Source organism: Chlorocebus sabaeus, chromosome 7, assembly GCF_047675955.1.
Source record: "Chlorocebus sabaeus isolate Y175 chromosome 7, mChlSab1.0.hap1, whole genome shotgun sequence".
NCBI lineage: Eukaryota > Metazoa > Chordata > Mammalia > Primates > Cercopithecidae > Chlorocebus > Chlorocebus sabaeus.
Window position 1 is genome coordinate 5,477,157 of NC_132910.1, and position 21,383 is coordinate 5,498,539.

Sequence of the window (21,383 nt, forward strand, 5' to 3'; positions counted from 1 at the left end):
CTTTATTTCACAAAAGAAAAATAATGCTTAAGAGTATTAAGTGACTTGCCTGAATCTGCCCCTCTAACAGGTGATTATAATAGGTGGCAGAATTGGGATTCAAACCCATCCAAAAGGCTTCAGATTCAGAGTTTTTTGCATTACATTTCACTGCACCTCTCATCAACATCCTCTGGAAAAAGTACAGTATTGATCTGGGGTTTATAAATAACTTTTAGCAAATAGATGAATTTGTTAATGTGAAATCTGCAAATAATGAGAATCAACTACATATTTGTATGTTTGTATGTATCTAAATATCTATATCTCTCTATATATATCTGTTTATACTTATGTTTATGTCTATATTATATTTATATCTACATCTGTTTCTGTTATATATATAAGTGTGTTGGGAGAAAATTTATCCTAGATATTTTATGTTTCCTGTATGATCCATGCCTTCCAGGAAACAAGCATACTCAAACAGCAAAGATGCCTTAGAAGTTAGAGAAAGCACTCTCCTAAAGATACAGACCCCACAAACATCCTATGATTTATGAAGATAAAGTTTCCTCCATCTTATCTTAGGAACAGTTGCTTAAATTCCAAGGTAATTAATAATCTCTTTATCTGAAACGGAGTATGAAAAGATAAACCAGCAGCTTGTAAACATTTAGAATCCCTTAAGTTTGGGGTTCTTTTTCAGTGATGCAAATCCACTATATATACAGGTAAACAGCTGACACTCATCTGTCACGGACTTTGGCAAATGGGGAACTGGCAATGACTGGATGCAGTTTCTGCTTTTACCATAAGTAATAAACCATCTTTGTCTCTGACATGAGTTCTTGTGCCTTTATAAGTACATGCATATGATACTGAGGCGAGCTAACTTGCTAGCTTTTAAGTAAGGTGAAAATCTCAAACAGAACTTTCATAGTTTTGGACTTAGCATCAATATGCTTCAAGGTGTATAATCAACTAAAAAAAGAAACTTGACATTATATTTTAAAAAAGTATTTCTAGAAAATAAAGATGAAAGAAAATGCCCCTATTAATTGCAGTACTAATTTTTTATTCCTAGGCCAGTCAACAAAAATTAAAAACGAATCAGGATAGAAAAGTAAGCTCAGGACTTAAAAACAAAATTAATCAGGACCTTTTTTCCCTCAGTTTCACTGCAAATAATATCTAATACAACAACTCCCGCCCCACTCCCCCATGACAAGAACACATGTCCACACTGAATCAGCCTCTAAGTTCTTCTGATTTTAAATCCTGTATTATTTAGGATAAAATAATTTATGTAATATAAGAAAACATAAACTTTCCCAATATAAACACCTTGCTTTTCCAAAGACTTCCCTACCTGTGCTAATTCAGTACCTGAGGCTCCTTGCAACCTTTTTTTTTTTTTTACTCTGCAAATGTGTCAGCTCCTTAATTGTGCTGTATCCATCCAGCAGTCAACAACACTGCCAAAATAACATTCATTTACATTGTACTATGCCAAAGTCCTACTGGGATCCAAGGGAGTTCAAGAAATGTAGTCCCTGGCTAATCATTCTGACTAAAGAACAAATCTATATTATAAAAGTGAGAAGCAAACATCTTTGTTGAAAATATAACCACGCAGTCACATGTCTCTGAATCTACCTTTTGAACAACCACAAGTAGATCCTTATCATAGTTTCTAGAAATTAATACTCAAACAATTTCTATGCCTAAATCCATTCTTCCCTCTTCCAAAAGACCAAACTTTCTAATATTCAAATTAATCATATAATTTATTTTAATATGCACTCAATATTTCTATCACTTACAGAAAAAACTGAATTTCTAAACATTTTGTATGAGGAGCTCTAGTAACTGGCTTCTGCCTATGTTTCCCTTCTCCACTTTAGATGCTTGAAGGCTCATATTTTACCATCCAGTAATGTGAACTTGCAATTCCTCACATATCACCTGCTTTTCCCATTGAATTATCACAAAAGACATGGTCAGAAATTATTCTGTATATAAGCACCCACTCTTCATATTGGTTAGTTTATACAAAGTAATAAAATGTATTATACAAAAATATTTCAATTTTATTGGATAATTAAACATTTAGCACCCAAATAATGTGTTAATTAAAACTCTAATATGATACAATATGAAACATTGCTTCATTTATTATATTGTCTGTCTCTAATATCAATATATCCAATATTAAAAGATTGAAAATAAGTGTATCTTGTTATGTAAGACAAGGGAAATGATTTTCAAGCTATTTGAACCAATTTCTGTGTTCCAATAGCAACCTACAGATAATATCCCTTAATATGTCAAATCCCATTTTACTCTCTTTACATCCCCATTGATCTGCAACTGCCCGAATATAGAACACTATCTTTAACTCTTTATTTTGCATATCAGAAAAAGAACTATCTCATAGGTATTATACATTTGATAAGCTCTTCAAAATTTGATGTTTCAAGTAAAATATTATGTTTAGAACTTGACTGGGAAAGGTAATACATTTTTGATCTTTAATGGAGTAAGATATTTTTGAGACATGAATAAAATAATTACATAAAGCATTCTGTTCTACAGGAAAGTGAGAGAGGTGAAATCATAATAAAAATAATTGTAATTACCACTTGATATTCCTGTGAGTTCTTAAAGTTTATAGCACTCAACCTCTCTGATCTCAATTTATGAAAAATTATAATTTTACCCTCAATTGAAAAACCATTCTACGTATTTTTTTTTTTTCTGGTTAAGATATGCAGGAAAGAGACCCAGAGGCAAACTGGGAATTGCATTTTGCACCTCCTTTTAAAATCTCATTATTTTACCTGATACTTTTAAACTGATCCATTATTTCTTTTATAAAAGACCTCTTTCTACATTTTAATCAAACTTCATTTCTAAGATACTTGTCATTGTTAATGGACTTTTGAAATCTTCAGCGTCTTTTGTTGTTTTTACCTATGTAAAATTGTGGGAAGAAAAGTTACTTTACACTGACTGATCTATGAAACTTGTCATTTGAGACAGTTATTTATTTTCTGAAGGTTTTTAAAGTGAATTAACACTTTGATGCCATTACTAAATGTAATAATAGTTTCTTAAAAAAGGTGAATATCTAATCTGTATAACAAATATGCTAAGTAATGTATATGTGTAACCTTGATATTTCCTTCAGACATTTTGAATTCCAAACTTCAAAACTGAATTATATCTTAACTGCTAAGTTGCTAAATAAGAAATCCATATATAACTGCAATTATATAGGCTAGTAGAATTATGTATGCTGTGCACATATTCAATAAATAATGCTCTATGTATTGATTTTAAAAATAGAGTAACTCAGTGGTAGTAAATAATAAAGGCTGAGCACGCATACAATTATTTAGTCATTCATAGTCAACTAAGTCCTGATTGCTGACCCTATATATGAGCCTTTGTTAGAAGTGAGCCTGTGGTTGGCAGTTAAACATGTTTTTTCTTCCTTTGTGCCATGAGAAGTGAAATGAGAAATACATAGCAGGAGTGCTCACTTGAAGGAAAACAGATAATGCCAGCCAATATCAAAAGAACAAGCAACAAAGTTTGACTAATTGGAAAAACACAAAATCTAAAATTCCATTATATATCTCTGTGTATCTACCTATATCTATGTCTATCTATATCATCTACATCTACTTCTATCTTTATATTCATTCTAGTTATTGATTAATTTTGAAAAATTAAAGTTCTAGAGAAGCAAGGGATTACTGTAACTCCCAAACAAAATAAATGCACGTATTTCCAAAGAGCATCAAATGTTTATATGAATGTGTTATCTCAAGTCAAAGAAGCAAGGCAATGACATTTTAGGCAATGAGTTGATCTTTAGATACATATCTAATTATTGTCACAATATACAATTTACTCTTAATACAATAAATAAGTTTATTTCTCTTCTAGATAAAAAAGAAATTGTGCTCTGGTTTAAAGGTGTCACATTGGAAGCAGCCCTCACCAGTCAAACCTGCAGCACCTTGTCTTGCTTTTCCCACCTTGACAACTACATTTCTATTGTTTATCAGTTACCCAGACTCAGACACTCTGTTATAGCAGAACAAACAAGCTAAGACACCTGGCATCAAGATAAACAATGTCTAAATCTCCCCAAATATTTTTAGTTATAATAAGTCACAAGGTTTTTCATAAGTTCTTTCATTAAAACACTCTTGTTATAATGCAAAATATCATTTATTTGCAAAGGTTGTTTCAATAATAATGTAGACTTTTCCCTGCAGTCATATCCTTCTACCAAAGATACCCTAAGGTAATATCTAGCACTTAATCCAGGGGGTACATTTCACAGAAGTACTATTGTCCCCTCTTATTTATGGCTTCACCTTCCATGATTTGTTATTCATGGTCTACTGCATTTCAAAAAAAAATTAAGTGGAAAATTCCAAAAACAAACAATTTATAAGTTTTAAATTACACACTGTTCTGAGTAGTGTGATGAAATCTTATACCATCCCTTCCATCCAATCCAGAACACCAGAATATGAATTAACCTTTGGTCCAGTATGTCTATGCTGTATATGTGATCAGCACATTAATAACTTAGTAGATTTTTCAGTTATCAGATCAACTGTAGTGGTATCCTGGGACTTGTGTCCAAAGTCAACATTAGGCTAATGTTATATCACAATGCCTACATTATTTTCACTTTGTTTAATTATGTAGGCATTTTATCATCATACATTATCATAAGAAGGGTATTATACAATAAATAAATTTAGAGAGAGAGGTCACACACACATAACTGTTACAGTTTTCTATTACTAGTTATTGTTGTTAATCTCTTACTGTGCCTAAATTATAAATTAAACTTTATCATATATATGTATCTATACAAAACAATAAAGAGCATATAAGGTTCAGTACTGAGTGTTGTTTCAGGTATCCACTGGAGTTGTTGAAATGTATTCCCTGCAGATAAAAGGGGACTACTGTATCTATATCAACACTCATCTACTTCTCATTAACAGTCTGAGACTGACGACATAAAAACAAATAGAAGGAGCTTCTTATATTCATAATGGTTAAACAATTTTATTGAGTAGAAGATTTAATAATTCATACTGACTTAAAAACTCTTTATAAAATGTGCAGTGAGAAATGTAATACCTCATTTACTGAGGTTGATGAGAAAAATACACTTCTCCAGCCAACCACTGCTGGGACTATTGAGCCAGTAGCAGCTCAGCAACTCCCTGGGACAAAACTCACAGTGGGATGGCAACTTGCCATCTTTGCTGTTTCCCAGCCCTCGTCCTTGTTGTCTCCAGGCTTTGGGGAATCCACAGGACCAGGGGCTGGTCTAGACCTCTAGCACAAAGCATCCACCTAATGGAAAAGTAGCCAAACTGTTCTCCACACAGGTTCTCGTCCTCACTTTTCCTCACTGGAGAGGAATGCCTGGTCTGGGACTCCAGCACAACTATCCTGGCCCTCACCTGACCACTTCAATCAGAAGTAGCACAGCAGTTAAAGCAACACCCACACAGACAGCTGAGGAAGAACCAGTGTAAGGACTCCAGCAACTCAAATGGCCAGTGTCTTATGTCCTCCAAATGACTACACTGGTTCCATAACACTGGTTCTTAAACAGGTTTCATTAGCTGAAATGACAATAGCAGAATTCAGAATATGAATAGGAATAAAGATCATCAAGATTCAGGAGAATGGGAAAACCCAGTCCAAGGAAACTAAGAATCACAATAAAATAATACAGAAGGTGATAGACTAAATAGCAAGGATAAAAAGATAGCTGATCTGATAGAGCTGAAAAGCATACTACAAGAATTTCATAATACAATCATAAGTATTAACAGTAGAATAGACTAAGGTCAGAAAAGAATCTTAGAACTTGAAGACTAGTTCTCTGAAACAAGACAGTCAGACAAAAATGAAGAAAAAATGAATAAAAAGGAATGAACAAAACCTCTGAGCCATATGGGATTATGTAAGGAGGCCAAATCTATAAATAATTGGCATCCCTAAAAGGGACGAGAAGAAAGCAAGTAACTTAGAAAAAAATTACAAACCTTACTAGAGAGGACAGCACTCAAATTCAGGTAATACAGAGAACTTCTGCAAGATTCTCTACAAGAAGATCATCCCAGTCTGGTGCTTATGAGCATAAGCATCAGATTTTCCAAGGTTAAAATGAAAAAAAAAAAAAAAAAATGCTAAAGGCAACTAAAGAGTAAGGGCTGGTCACGTACAAAGGGAACCAACCCATTAGGCTAACAGTGGAATTCTCAGCAGAAACCTTACAAGTCAGAAGATATTGGGGGCTTATATTCTTTTTTTTTTTTTTTTTTTTTTTGAGACGGAGTCTCTCTGTATTGCCCAGGCTGGAGTGCAGTGGCCAGATCTCAGCTCACTGCAAGCTCCGCCTCCCAGGTTTACGCCATTCTCCTACCTCAGCCTGCCAACTCACCCAGCTAGTGTTTTTGTTGTTGTTGTTGTTGTTGTTGTTGTTTGTATTTTTTAGTAGAGACGGGGTTTCACTGTGTTAGCCAGGATGGTCTTGATCTCCTAACCTCATGATCCACCCGTCTCGGCCTCCCAAAGTGCTGGGATTACAGGCTTGAGCCACCGTGCCCCGCCAGGGGCTTATATTCAACACCCTAAAAAGAAAAATCTTTAATCAATAATTTTATATCTAGTCAAACTAAGCTTATTCAGCAAAAAAGTAATAAGATTATTTTCAGATAAGCAAATATGAAAATAGTTCTTTACCATCAGACCCACTTTAAAATAGATCTTGAACAGAGCACTAAATATGAAAAGGAAAGACTATTACAAGCCATTACAAAACACACTTTAGTACACAGTCCAGTGACACTATAAAGCAACCACACAAACAAGCCAGTGTAATAACCAACTGACAACACAATGACAGGATCAAATCCACACATATCAATACTAATCTTGAATATAAATGAGCTAAATGCTCTATTTAAAAGGCAGAGAGTGGCAAGCTAGATTAAAAAGCGAGACCAAGCTGTATGCTGTCTTCAAAAGACCTATCTGACATGCAGTGACTTCCATAGCCTCAAAATAAAGGGATGGAGGAAAATTTACCAAGCAAATGGAAATAAGAAAAAAGCAGAAGTTGCAATCCTAATTTCAGAAAAAACAGACTTCAAACAAAGATAAAAAAAAATGTATAAAGAAGGGCATTATATAGTATTTAAAGGGTTTAATTCAACAGGAAGTTCTAACTATTCTAAATATATATATATACACACACACTCAAGACAGGGGCACTCAGATTCGTAAAGCAAATTCTTAGATACCTACAAGAATACTTAGATACCAACAAAATAATAGTGGGAGAATTCAACACACCACTTACAGTATTAGACAGATCATTGAGGCAGAAAGTTAACTAAGCTATTCAAGACCTGAACTCAACATTGGACAAAATGGATCTGATATACATCTACAGAACTCTCCACCTCAAAATAAGAGAATATGTATTATTTTAATCTCCGTATGGCACATACTCTAAATTAATCAACCACACAATTGGACATAAAACAATCTTCAGCAAATGCATAAAAACCACAATCATACCAAATCCATTCTTGGATCACAAGGGAATAAAAATAGAAATTAAGATTAAAAAAAAAAAAATCACTCAAAACCATGCCATTGGCCAGGTGTGGTGGTTCATGCCTATAATCCCAGCACTTTGGGAGGCTGAGGCAGACACATCACCTGAGGTCAGGAGTTCTACAGAAGCTTGGCCAACATGGTGAAACCCGTCTCTACTAAAAAACCAAAAATTACCTAGGTGTGGTGGCAGGTGCCTGTAATCTCAGCTACTTGGGAGGCTGAGGCGGGAGAATTGCTTGAAACTGGGAGGCAGAGGTTGCAGTGAGCCAAGGTCATGTCATTGCACTCCAGTCTGGGGGACAAGAGTGAACCTCTCTCAAAAACAAAACATGCAATCACATGCAAATTAAGCAACCTGTGAATGACTTTTGGGTAAATCATGAAATTAAGGTAGAAATCAAGAAGTTATTAGGGGTTAATGAGAACAAAGAAACAACTTAGCAGAGTCTCAGGAACACAGCTAAGACAGTGATAAGAGGGAAATTAATAGCATTAACTGACTATATCAAAATTTTAGAAAGTTCTCAAATTAGCAATCTAACATCACAACAAAAATAACTGGAGAAGCAAAAGCAAATCAGCCCCAAATCGAGCATATCACAAGAAATAACTAAAATTAGAGCTACCCTGAAGGAGATAGAGATCCAAGAAATCATTCAAAATGTCAACAAATTCAAGTTGTTTTTTGAAAAATAAAATAAAATAAAATAGGCCACTAGCTAGATTAATGAAGGAGAAAAGAGAGAAAATCCAAGTAAACACGATAAGAAGAAAGGAAGAAATTATTTCTGACTGCACAGAAACAAAAATAACCACCAGAGACTACTGCAAACACCTCTATGCACACAAACCAGAAAACCTGAAATAGATGGATCAATTTCTGGACACATACATCTTCCTAAGACTGAACCAGGAAGAAATTAATTTGCTTATCCATTAAAGAGTTCCAAAATTGTGCACACAAACCAGAAAACCTGAAATAGATGGATCAATTTCTGGACACATACATCTTCCTAAGACTGAACCAGGAAGAAATTAATTTGCTTATCCATTAAAGAGTTCCAAAATTGAACTAGTAATAAATAGCCTACCAACCAAATAAAGCACAGGACCAGATGGATTCATAGCCAAACTATATCATAAGTACAAAGAAGAGCTAGTATCATTTCTACTAAACCTATTGCAAAAAATTGAGGAAGGGGAATCCTTCCTCAACTCATTCTATGAATCCAACATCATCCTGATATAAAAACATGGCAGTGACACAACCACAGCAGCAACAACAACAACAAAACTTCAAGTCAATGACCTTAATGAACATAGATGTAAAAATCCTTAACAAAATACTGGCAAATCGAATGCAGCAGTATATCAGAAAGCTAATCTATCATGAACCAGTAGACTTTTCCCCTGTTATGCAAGGTTGCTTCAACATATGGAAATCAACAAATGTGATTAATCACATAAACAAGATTAAAGACAAAAAACACATGATTATCTCAATTGATGCAGAAAAGGCTTTAGATAAAATTCAAAATGGATTTATGTTAAAAACTCTCAATATACTAGGCATTGAAGGAACATACTTCAAAATAGTAAGAGCCATCTATAACAAACCTGCAGCCAACATCATGCTGAATGGGCAAAAGCTGGAAGAATTACCCTTGAAAACCAGCACAAGGCAAGGATGCCCTCTCTCATCACTCTTACTCAACATAGTATTGGAAATCCTGACCAGAAATATCAGTCAAGAGAAGGAAATAAAGGGTATCCAAATAGGAAGAGAGGAAGTCAAACTATCCCTGTTTGAAGATGACACGATCCTATATCTAGAAAATCCCATAGTCTCAGCCCATAAGCTCCTTCAGCTGATAACTTCAGCAAAGTGTTAGGATACAAAATTAATGTACAAAAGTTACTAGCATTTTTATATACCAACAACAGCGAAGCTGAGATCCAAATCAGGAATCCAATCCCAATCACAATTGTCAAAAATAATAAAATTAATAGAAATACAGGTAGCCAGGGAGGTGAATGATCTCTACAATAAGAGTTACAAAACACTGCTTAAATAACTCAGAGAAGATACAAACAAATGGATAAAAACACTCCATATTATTAAAATGGCCATATTTCCAAAAATGATTTATAGATTCAATGCTGTGCCCATCAAACTGCCAATTACATTCTTCACAGAACTATAAAAAACCTCTTGTAATTAACATATAATCAAAAATAGAGGCTGAATAGCCAAGGCAATTCTAAGCAAAAACAACAAAGTTCAGGCATCATTCTACCTGACTTCAAACTATAACACAAGGCTACAGTAACCAAAACAGCATGGTACTGGTACAAAAACATACATAGATATATAGACCAATGGAACAGAATAGAGAGCCAAGAAATAAGCTTTCTCATATACAACCATATGATCATTGACAAAGTTGACGAAAACAACCAATGGGGAAAGGACTCCCTACTAAATACATAGTGCTGAGACAACTGGCAAGCCATATGCAAAAGACTAAATCTGGACCCCTTTCTTACACTGTACACAAAAATCAACTCAAGATTGATTATAGACTTAAATGTAAAACTCAAAACTATAATTAAACATAATAGTTTCTGCACAGCAAAATAAACTGTCAACAGAATAAACACAACCTACATATTGGGAGAACATATTTGCAAACTATGCATATGACAAAGATCTAATATCCAGCATATGTAATGAATTTAAACATGTTTATAAGAAAGAAACAAACAACTTCATTAAAAAATGAGCAAAGGACATGAACAGAGTCTTCTCAAAAGAAGACATATGTGCAACCAAAAAACATATGAAAAGTTTAGTATCACTGTATTAGAGAATTAAAAATCAGAACCACAGTGCGATATCTCACACCAGTCAGAATGACTATTATGAAAAAATCAACAAATAACATATGCTGGTAAGGTTATGGAGAAAAGGGAACACTCATACATTGCTGGTAGGAGTGTAAACTAGCTCAACCATTGGGGAAAGCATTGTGGCAATTCCTCAAAGATCTAAAAACAGAACTACCATTAGACCCAGCAGTTCCACTACTGGGTAAATAGCCAAAAAACATAAATAATCTTATGATAAAGACACATTCACATGTGTATTCATTGCAGCATTGTTTGCAATATCAGATATGAAATCAACCTAAATGCCCACCAATGATAGACTGGATAAATTAAAAAAGTACATATACACTATGGAGTACTATGCAGCCATAAAAGAGAAAAAGGTTATGTCCTCTGTAGGAACACGTATAAAACTGGAGACTGGCCGAGCATGGTGGCTCACACCTGTAATCCCAACACTTTAGGAGGCCGTGGCGAGTGGATCACCTGAGGTCAGCAGTTCGAGACCAGCCTGGCCAACATGGTGAAACCCCATCTCTAGTAAAAACACAAAAATCCGCTGGGCATGGTGGCAAGCACCTGTAATCCCAGCTACTTGGGAGGCTGAGATGAGAGAATCACTTGAACTCGGGAGGCAGAAATTGCAGTGAACCAGGATCCCAACACTGCACTCCAGCCTGAGTGACAAGAGTAAAACCCTGTCTCAAAATCAATGACAACAACAACAAAAATTGGAGACCATCAATCCTTAACAAACTAACACAGGAACAGAAAACAAAATACCACCTGTGCTCATTTAAAAGTGAAAGATAAAGGATGAGAACACATGAGAAATGGGGAACAACAGACACTCTTGCCTTCTTGATAGTGGAGGCTGGGAGGAAAGAGAGGAAAAGAAAAAATAATTTGTTACTAGGCTTAGTACCTGGGTGGCAAAATAATCTGTATAACAAACTCCCATCACAGAATTTTACCTATATAACCACAGGCAATGTATTCCTGAACCTGAAATAAAGTTTGGAAAAAAAAAAAAAAAAAAAAAAGAAAGAAAAGAAAGAAAAGTCAGAGACAGCATTGAATCTGAAGGTCTTATGGGAGTCATAATTGCATAACTGCCTTTGCCCCAGAATGAGCTTTAATTCTACCTTCTTAAAATGGTAGTAAGTATAACACTCTATCTCCTTCACCAGGTCCTTGAGTTCCTTCCTGTAATAGTGAAAGAAGTTGGAAAGCACTGTGGTTTCAAGCTTAAACTTGCATCCTCTTTCATTTCCTGTCTACCAGCGGCACTTCTTTTGACTTTGAAGTGCCAAAGATTCTCTCTGCTGCAGCTTCTTCATCTTTAAAATAAAAATGATATCCAATAAAAAACTAATTGTCTGAAACAATATGAAATAAAGCCTGTTTATAGAATCTCAACCAATTAATATTTTATGCCAAATAGAAACATTTACATTTGTATTATCTTTATAAAATTTTAGACAAGCCTTCCTTTTTCCTACATAAGAAGACCTTGTTTTCTTCTCTAGAGGCATATGTATTTTTGTAATTTTTATTTTATTACTATTTTGTGTGGGCAGTTGCATGTATGAAGAGATACTGAAAACTACAGTGTAAACTCCCATTACATATTTTTCCTTAAATATATGATAAAACAATACCTCTTTATGGACAGTGATTTTTAATGAATTTTTCTGACTCTATTTTTAAAAAATCTGTAACATGGAAGAAATCTTTGCTCCTAAACATAATCAAAGCTGAATTTTATGTTCTCTACAGAAGGCAAAATGGATCTATTGGTATAATGAAGGGCTTCCACAAACGGCTTCATGTTTGTTTGGATAATTACATACATAGATATATAAAAAAGATGTATGTATAAATAAATGAATGAATGCAGTGATATGCCAGAGCTAACTTGTATGAGCTCACAGGAGCCTACTATTAAATATTCAGGAATGTTTTACACTGGTTGTTAAATAGAGAGTTTTTACATCTGAAATTGTATGTTACAATTAAGTAGATTATATTAAAAGAAAGATAACAAATACTCAAAAGTTACCACTTCTTCCTAATTATTTCGCTAAATTTAATTATCGTACATGATTTTGAGGTTATATACGCCTATTGCATTTGTATAGTAGAAATGCTATAGAATCACGTGTGTATTTCTTTCTAACTCTGCTCAATGATATCCAATCAATGGACCATTGTGAGAGTATTTATGCAATGGAAAGTGACACGTTTCAATTTTTGATTTTTTTTTGTTGTTGTTGTTGCTGTTGTTTGTCTAGATGAAGGATTGGCAAACTTTTTTTTTGTTGTTGTTGCAAATACTCAAAACTGCTAGCTTAATGTCCTAATATTTTAGTTGGTAATTTTGCAGTTATATTGGAAAATGGGAATGGTCTTCAGTACTGATTTGCAGTGCATTTTATATATCAATTATAATACCTAGTTAAGCTGAACTAAGAAGCTTTCTAATTTTCCATGTTTAACAGTTTAAAAAACATAACACTATTCCACCTTTGAAGATATGAAGGAAAATTGCTGAAAACCGTATTACTCAGCAAACATAAGTTGTATGGCATGTCAATCTTATTTCACCTGTAATATAAGTCATCAAATATTCTCAAAAATATAGTTGTTATGTGGTTTCCTTTCCTGTATTTCAGTTTTGATACAAGTGCTCAAATTTTTCATTTCTTTAATAAATAGAAGGAAAAGCATTTGTTCAGATGCAGTTGCAATCATTTGATGCTAATAATTTCTTATTAGAAAAATAAATATTTTATAAATTAATCCATTCATTGTACAACCTTCTAAAGTAGATCATTCTCATTTTTTAACATGTTTTTAAACAACAAAAATATCTGCCCTTTAGGTAATGCAACTTTCTCAAACAAATATACCTGCAATTGTCAAATATATTTATGAAAAAAAATTATTTTATTGTCTTTAATCATCCAAGGGCAGTGTTTTTGTAGAATATAACAAGTCACAATGAGTCAATACACCCAGAATTCAAAAATTTGTTTCTCAATTGGCAAGAGATTTTGAGACAAAAAGTACTTTCTGCCCTTTGGAAAACACTGGGTAAATTATAACGTACTCAAATCCTATGAGTTGGTAAAATGTTACCTAATTAGAAGAAAATCAATGTGATCTTCAGTGTTGAGAAGGAATTCAAAATGAATAAATTCTGGCTCAGTCACAAGGTTAAAAAATGAAAGAAATTTTCTTCACATTATAATGTTAAGTTTTGGTTGAGGTAAGATAGATATAGTATATATGAATGTTATGTGTCCAGTTAGAACACATCACATTATAGGTTAAATTTTATCACTACTCACTTCAAAAACCTTGAATGGCTTCTGATTTTATTTAGAGCCAGATTAAATCAATGGTATTTAGGATATGCTTTAAAGCATTACAGACTGTTTGTGTGGTTAATTTTTGTAATACAAAAATAAATAAATTTAAGCTTAATTTTTGTAATACAAAAATAAATAAATTTAAGCTTTTTTATAAAAGGTCAAAGTATAGAATATTGAGCTCAATAGTTAAAACAATTTCAGCTCCATTACAAAAAAAAAGTTTAGATATGAAAATGGCATGTTCCTTTGCTTTATATTGGCTTTTTGAAGAAGTCTAGTAGAGACTTTTATTAGCCAATATTCCAACTACAATTATGAAGAGAATGAGAAAGATTAACTTTTAGAGGGAAAGACAGTAACTCTAATTAAAACATTATCCTCGCTATAGGCAAGAGATGTTTTCTAATAAAACAACTCACACAATAAGTACACTTTTAATGACTGCAGATTAAGGTCATGTTTGCCTAATATGAAGGTGGTAGCTGTTATGATTAAGAAAATGTATTTTTCTCCACAACCAAAACCTATGATCACCTGTTTACACGTAACCTAGCAAGCCTAGAAGAATAAATGTTGAAGATACAGAATTTCTCAGCAAATTGAGATTCATGGCTAGTTTTATATCCTCCTATGTAAATATGTTAAAATGGGAAAAGTCACAAGCATATGCATGGCTTTAAAAATTATACTTTCCAGTATGAGTAATGTGTATTTTTTCTGGGCATATTTGATTCAGTCATAATGTTAGTACATTTCTTTATTCTCTTATTGTAAGAATAAATACAGTATTTGTATGATCAGTAGAAAAATAATCAGTGAAATATTTATAATGGCTTTGACATTGCAGAAAGTAATCTGCAGTTGGCTGAGTAATCTTGCTAATCTTGATCACTCCTGCTTGCCTTTTTTGTGTGTTGATTTGTTGTTGTTTGTTGTGTTTTCTCCAATTGTTTGTTTTAGTTTTGTTTTTTTATAGGAAACTTTAAAAAACTGTGGTATTTTATATGGAAAAAAGGCTGACAGACACACACACAAGCACAGAGAAACACTTAAAGAAAAAATATTGTAGATCACAAGCTAATGTAATCATACAGGTGCCAAATAATATGTATTTACATAACACCCAAAGTTCCATGTTTACCTTCACTAATCAGAATCCTTTATCTGTGAAGCAACCATATCTTTAGTTTTGTGATTATCATTTTTTCTTTATGGCCATTGCTCTTATACAGCTCTATAAACAAACAGAGCATCTTTTTTAATTATATAAATCAATGTATTATCTCAGTGTTTCTTTGTGTGTTGTATCTTTGCTTACTATTGAGTTTTCATGTTTCACCCTTTTTGCTGCCATATCTATAGTTGATTTAAATTATTGTGTGATTTGCATATTAATATGCCACAATTATTTGTCCATCCTCTTTGGCTGATAGATACTTGGATCGCATATAGTCTTTTAAAAACAATGAAAACTGCTACTATGAGCATTTTTGTATGTGTCAGATGTGAACAGGTATAAACATTTCTCTAGGGTGCTTAAGCAGGAGTAAAATTGGTGGGTCATAATTACGCATCTATTCTTTTTTTTTTTTTCTCTCAGGGGAAAGCGCGAACGCAGTCCCCACTACCACAAATTATGCAGTCGAGTTTCCCACATTTGGGGAAATCACAGGGGTCAGCACATCGGAGTACAATGGATAAGCCTCACCCTGGGAGAACCACCTTCGTGATCATGGTGTCTCCCCTGCCAGGTAAGTATTACGCATCTATTCTTATTTCCTAGTTAAAGTCTGTAAGTTTTCCAGTTTATTTTTTCAGTTCCAACTATCAATATATGAGAATTTTTTGCCTCAGGATACTTCCCAACTTATGTCAGACATAAATTGTAATAGCATGTCATGATTTAACTTATGTTTCCTTGATATATATTTCAAAACTGATAAACTAAATTTATCTAAAAATTAATCCCTTATAATATAGACAAATCATTTAATGAGTGAGAATATGGTCAGAAGAGCAAAATATGTCTGTTCTAGGTCTACTCTAGAACGAGGTTTATCATAGGAAATTAGAGATAATAAAACTGTCGGTAAGTCAAGGGGAGCTTAAATCACAGAAAGATGTCAGAAATTGGTGGTTCGCAGGAGATCACCTGGAAGTCACAGTGAATTTCAGCAATCTTATCAGAAGCTGCCACCACAGAAATTTTTCAGCAACTTTCTTGGAAGCTTCAGTAAATCTCAACAATTGAATTGTGCATTGTTACCAATTTTAGCAGTCCGCTGTGCCAGTGCTGTTGATTGAAAACACCAAAAATCCGAAAATCTTGACTCTGCTCAAATTCACCTGTGACTTCATTCACAGAATAAGATTTCTTCTTCACTTTGTTTTCTTTCAATGTCATTGAGAGATCTTGGAATGATTCTTAATGCAAACCACATGGAGAAATGTATTCGGAGCGAGTTTCCAGTTTCCCACCTATAATACATGCAACTGTATAGCAGTGATGCTATGCAATTTTCTGGTCAATGCAGAGTTTTTATATGTTCTTTCACCTATGCACAAACCTCTGAACAACAATAATAATAAAACAACCAATACTTTCATTGAATACAGCAAACGTATATCTTGTACAATAGGAAACATACCCATGCATTCTTCTAAAAGACAGAATATATGTCTCATAAATTATTGCATTCATTTCCAATTGATTATGAATACTTTTCATTTGGAAGAACATAATGATTGCTATATTGATATTAAGGAAAATAAATTTGAACAGCCGATCAAGATGGTAACTGCCAGATCTTTCCAATATACAAGCACATTTCTCCTTTTGTGGTTAGGTAATTTATATTTTCAGAGGTAATTTTCGACACCATTAATATTCTAATTCCCAAAAAGCGTCATTCAATAATTTTAGCACACATTGATATTCCTCACATGAACCATTTATTGTAGGGAGGGTTTCAAACAGTGATTTTGCAATTACATTATTATTGTCTTACTAATTACCTAGTGTTATCCTATAAAGAAGGATTGTTATTACTTCTCTTTTCACTTTTCTAATTTCACTAAAGAATTTTTTAAAAATTCATTGTTTTATAGTCAATTATGATCACCATTTTTTGATTACAGGTCAAATTTGACCACTGAAATCCTATTTATTCATAATAGTTTCATCATTTTGAAATGACGCTAATAGTCCCAAGATACTTCTAAAAACAGTATTTCCCACCTGGTACTTCCCCTCTATCAGAACTTGAAAAGAAATTATTTTTCTTCAAAGAAGACTTGCATCCTATTAGTGGGCATGAACAAGGGCAATTTAAATATACGTTCTGATTACTCAGTGTGTAGTTTGTAATTACAATGACATTAGCTATATATGCTCTTCCTATTAAGTAACATAATCACATGCACACATACATAACGCTTTATACTATTATTTGTGCTTCAAATTTAATACTACAATTTTTCCTGGCCTGTTTTATTCAATCATTATATCTCTTACCATGAGAATCATACTTCTTAAAATATCAATACATTTGTTCATATGTATTTTCATACAATATTTTACAAAACAACTTTAAATTGCATTATCAATATTACTGGTAACAAAAAATATGAGTAGCATTTAATATTTTTTATTATTTTGATGTATTGTATAGGTGAGTTATTTTGTGTTTTTTGTGTTCAATTTAACAGATATTTTCTACTTGCTTTAATTATATTGTTTTTATATATAAACTTTTACTTATTCAAAATATAAAATATTGAAAAACATATTTCCAGAGAATTTTACTCCCCTCTGTGTTTTCTCCAAGCTAGTTCATTGCTGCCTCTATTCCCGTTGCAAATTACTTTTGCAAATACAAGTATGTGTATACATGTAAGTCTGCTCTTACACACACACCCATATATTAAAAAGAAAATGTTCTTATTTTTATTACTTTATTAAGATAATGATAAGAAAACTATCTTATTAAGATGTCACAACCAACATTGTGATTTTATTAATATTCCTTGAAGTGGAATAAATTAGTTGATATAAATGTGATATACCTATATATGAGTGTGTGTGTATCAAAATTATATAAATGCATACATGTTTATTAGATCCTGCCAAAGCGCCTTTCCATAGGGATATCATTTGATTCTCCTATTATAAATATAAGGATGGAACTGTTTTCTCAAAGCTTGTTAACAGAGTCATTGGTCTATTTCTCAAATATTTTTCAATTTTTTAATTTAAATGCTCGGTATTAATCTTTCATAAGATATATTCGTATTTACTTACAATATTGATTCACTGGATAATAGGAAGACATTTCAGAGTTTTTTTAGATGGAATCTACACTTTAGAAAGCATCTGAGCTTTGAGATTATAGAAATTCTAATCATAAAATAAAGGAAGATTGGTAATTTAAAGGTTTGTGTACCTTCATTCTAGGCCAACAGTTTGAAATGCACTTTAAATAAAAGAACCACAATTTTTAATTAGAAATTTCCTAGGAATCTGGAAAGCTAAAGGTCTTCCATACCTGAATGATTCTAACCAGTTCTGGATAATCAATCTAATATTGCATCCAAGGACATTCAATTGCATTATGATTCATGAAGAAGCTACAAAAAGAAATCACTTTCACTGAATTTAACTTATATAAATAGTAAAGCATGGCAGGTCAGGATGTAAAATGTCATGTCAATGTAATATCTATGATTTAATCTTCTGTACAAAAGAAAATGCCACTGAGTTTCCATCTAACATTTATTTTGAAAAAAAAATTATTTGGTACATTCAGAGCGTTGGTCTGTTCAATATATTTTAAAAGCTGTTGCATAAATGCTTTTTATTAAGGTGAACTACCTAATAAACATGTTTTATTTAGAAAAATAACATAATATTAAGAAGTATTTATCTATAAGTTAGGTTAACCTCCATACCTGCACAATTTCAAGTAGAGTGAGTGTGTGTGTGCGTGTGTGTGTGTGTGTATTAAAAGTTTTCAGATGCAGCGATCTTGCTTATATCATCAACAGACATCCCATGATTCTTTTTAAATGTGATAGAAGTCTAATATCAAATTCAGGAAAGAAATGCATATGTACAAGCTCAGACTTTTTAAGAAATAATATCCAATATTTGTAAAGTTAAGTATATTAAATTATTATAATCCTTTTTGTTATATTTGTTTTTTCCAGTGGATAGTCTCATAATGGCTAAACTTTTAAAATATGCGAGAAAGTGCTATTTGGTTTGGACTAGGAAAATTAAGTGGAATAACAAGGATTACACAAAATTTTTTTCAACAAAAAACTGTAACATGGTTACAGAATAAAGTGATTAAAACAAACTCAATGTAATGTTTTGTTAAGAATTTAGGCAAATATCGTTTCACGTAACAGCAAAAAATGTTTTATATTACCTGTAAAGTGTAAATATGATTTCTCAGTTGTGTAAGTAGTTTACTTTTGTCTGTTAGTTTTCTAGGTGATGTTTAGGACAAGCACTATAGGCCTTGCTTTCTTCTTCTGAATCTCAATAAATTCACTTTTATTTATCTGGAACTTATAGCTAGATCTTTGAAAGCCAAGCATATATAGTCAATAACTAATATCCTATAAAGATTACATGCAAGGAACTGGAAAATCTACAGTGAAAAAGCTTAAAAGTTTATGTCAAATACAGAAGTCTATCACACAAAACTTAAATAGACCCTGAAATCAGAATTGAGTAAAGAGAGACAGAAAATCTGCTTTGAATCAAAGAATAAAACTCACTAAGTTTTGCTTTAGCATGTGAATTACCTTTAAACAGTCTTGCCCCCCCCACACACACACGCACACATATATAGACATATACGCATTAGTTGTATAATGTGCACATGTACATTATATACACATTTTATATATTCATATTACTTTTATAAGAGACATAGTAATCATGTCTAATCAAGCATCAAATTTAAGAAACTACCTGTACACTCCATGTGCTTCTATCATCACAAAATAAAACTGTCACTTATTGGGTAACTGCAAGGTTAAGTTGGTAAAATTGTCAGTTTACCATCTAAGATTTAATACAGACATTGATTACTGGATAAAACAACTAGTGCTTCTTCTATGTTGTCCTTTAACCATTAGTCAAGCCAGCTTTATTAGATGTGAAGTAAATCTTCATGCTGTCAGTGTTCAAATGTGAGAAGCAGAATGGCAATCCAAACAGCAAAAAATTAGGTAGTCTGAAATATTACCTAGAAAACTAGATATGACATAAGTAAGAGTCAGGAAAGGGAACAGAAATCAGTATTGTGTTGCATTATTAAATGGAGTGAACGCCACAGTGAGACAGTCACCAAAAGGAGGGAAAATTGGTGTAGTTATTTCCACAAAGTTTGTGGGGAAATTGACTTTCCACAATGGCACAGATAGTTATTAGTAGAGTAAATCTAGTGTTGGGATATGTAAAGGAACTTGTTTTAATTTTGTCTTGTTTTATTTCTCATTCAATATTTTGGACATTTAGGTTGGTAATATAATCACTCCTTTTTATTAAATATGATACAAGCTATCTATATGTATATTTATACCTATATAATACAGAGAGGTATGCACAAACACACATACGCAGTTATAAAATCACTATTGCATCTACAACCACATGGCATTTTCTTTCTTTCAGGTTTACCATACCAGAATTTTTTGAATTGTTTAGCAGAAATATTATAATGGGCAGAAATTTTATAATGCAGTTTTCATCTTAAAATCTCTATAGGAGAATATACTGCAAGTGAGTGGTTGAAATGTATAGCTAGATCTTTGAAAGCCAAACATTTATTTGGAACTTGGAACTAGATCTTTGAAGACCAATTATTCCTAGCCAGTAGCAAATATCCTATTGAGATCATGTATGTGTGTGTACATGTTTTAAATACACATAGTACTAATAGAAGTATGGCAATGTAGAGAATTGCATAGGATGTTTATCCAGCCTATTTAAATTATGGAGGACAATCCATTAATACTATGCTTTTATAAGTTAAATATAGAGATGCATATAATATACATTTGTCAATGTTGATGCCATCTAACATCAAAATTCTTACTCTGTATTTCAAGATTTATTCTCCTTCATTCCTATAAATAACTCTCAACTCCTATGACCCACAGCATTCTGCCACCTTCCACTACTAGGCAGAACTTCAGGATATAAGCAAGAATAAAAAGAAATAGTGAATTATTTACTCAAAAAGAGACTGAGAACAGTATTTTTTATACTTTTATGCCTCATAAAAGACCATGAGATCACTGCATTTAAAATCAAGGAACCTTAGTTGAATGACTCCAATGCAAACTAGGTATATACCAAGCATCAATTTACAATAATTACTGATTTTTAACTCACTCTGAAAGGTGTTGGAAACATCATTTAAAATCAGGCTAATGGTGCCAAGA

At 32.7% G+C, this 21,383-nt stretch overlaps 1 non-coding gene across 1 annotated transcript; it reads right to left on the bottom strand.

Moving 5' to 3' along the window:
• Positions 1-15,522: 15,522 nt before the first annotated feature.
• LOC119621086 (U1 spliceosomal RNA) lies at positions 15,523-15,684 on the bottom strand. Its single transcript, XR_005237609.2, has one exon. It is a non-coding gene; the product is annotated as a U1 spliceosomal RNA (small nuclear RNA).
• Between the last annotated feature and the right edge of the window lie 5,699 nt (positions 15,685-21,383).